This window comes from Tarenaya hassleriana, unplaced genomic scaffold, assembly GCF_000463585.1.
Source record: "Tarenaya hassleriana unplaced genomic scaffold, ASM46358v1 Cleome91, whole genome shotgun sequence".
NCBI classification, from domain to species: domain Eukaryota; kingdom Viridiplantae; phylum Streptophyta; class Magnoliopsida; order Brassicales; family Cleomaceae; genus Tarenaya; species Tarenaya hassleriana.
In genome coordinates this window covers 165,484-167,451 of record NW_010971485.1, presented here as the reverse complement: position 1 = coordinate 167,451, position 1,968 = coordinate 165,484, and positions in this window count along the sequence as shown.

Below are 1,968 nucleotides of genomic sequence, written 5' to 3'. Positions count from 1 at the left end.
AGACCGAACGGACCGGAGCATCTAGTCCGAACGAACCAAGTTGTTGGACCGAACGGACTAGAGAGTTTAGTCCGAACGGACCAAGTGTTGGACCGAACGGACTGACCCATTAGTTCGAACGAACCCAGTTATGAAAATGGTCCGAACGGACCAAGTGTCCAGACCGAACGGACTACTAAGCAGTCCGTTCGGTCTGGAGTTCAGATTTAATTTTAAAGTCCGGATCTAGGGTTAATCACTTGAATAAGAGGAGAAATAGAACCCTAACACTGAGTGGCCGACCTAGAGAACTTTTCAGACCCTTTTAGAGAGTCTAAGGGGTTGAAGAAGTGATTTTAATTTCTCTTTCTAAAAGCACATCATCGAATAGAAGATTCGTGTCCTAGCAGACAAGTTCCAAAGGTTGGAATCCATCCCGAGGTGTGGATACGTGTAGAGGGCAAGGTATTCTTCCTGCCTATAGTGATCGGACGAACACATCAATTGAAATAGGCCCCAGATCGATTGAGGTAAGCGTTCTAACGTTTCAACAAGATCATTCATGATAGGTTTTAGGGTTTTATCAAATTTTTGTTTTACATCCGCTAAGCAAACCCTAGAACCGATCTCTTAGGAATAGGGTTCGCTCATGAGATCCCAGGAAAACCCAACATTGGTATCACAACCTGGTTACTCTGCATGATTTTTGTTAGAACCCGATTACGCACGTTATAGGATTTGAATTGTTTGAATCCGTGTTTGCTTTGATGCTATGCATGATTTGATTATGGATCTAGGGTAGATTTCATGTTCTTAGTTGCATAGTGTGCAAGAGCTTCTATTCTGAGTTCACAGGCGAAAACGGGGTCGAAATCGGATCTGAATCGGGACCGAAACGACGGAGAACGTGATCTGATCGCGTTTTTCCGCCTAGACCGAACGGTCTGGTCCTCTGGACCGGACGGTCTAGGGTTTGTCGTCTCCCTGGACTAAATGACCTCAGTCCGTTCGGACCAAGATGTTGGACCGAACGGACTAAGGTGTGTAGACCGAACAGACTGCTTAGCCAGTCCGTCCGGTCTAAGTCACTAGTCCGAGAGAGAAGGTCCGAAGGGGCAAGTCCGAATGGTCTGGAGAGTCGAACCGAACGCACTGAAGAGTCAGTCCGAACGGACTGACCATTCCAGACCGAACGGACTGACTATGATCCGAAGACCGAACCGCCTAGACCGATCAGTCTAGGCCTAGACCGAACGGTCTAGGTCCCGACGCTTCACCAAAATTTAATTTTGCGTTTCGGGATCTGGTTAGAGCAATCGTTGCTTAAAACCGATCAACTGTGATTCAGAATAACATGATTCTTTCTTATGGATGGTCCATAGTGAATGAATGTATGTAACTTAATCAAGATATTAAATATGTTTGATTGAGTGGGAGCTTCAGGATTGGGATTGCATAATCGATTGGATTATCCATTCGGATTATGATCAGTCGTTGCACAGAAACCTGTTAGATCTAGGAGCTCTACGAGTAAAGCACTTATCAAGGCCTCGATCGTACGTGTCATGGGCCATGCCAAAGCTGGGTGTGCCGTATTATCTTGGTGAGGCAAGATGGAGAAATGGTGGTTCTCATAACTTGAAAGTAGATGCTTGATCTAAGCGTGGTTTCGAAAATCCCTTATTTATGTAATGCTAAGTGTGTACCTCCCATTACTAGAGCGCCTGTCAAGGCATCGATCGTCCGTAACACGGGTCATGCCAAAGCTGAGCGTGCCAGATTATCTTTTTGAGGCAGTGTGGGAAATCGTGGTTCCCACAGCTTGAACGTGGTTTACCATAGGTTGAGTTATCAAGTTTTGACTTGAGACTTAACGGTATAGATGAGATGAGTATGCAATGATATTTGATATCATAGTCTCATAAAAGGATCTGAGAGTCACATTGGATGTGATTGACATTAGATGTCTACCTAAATAGCATAAGGATG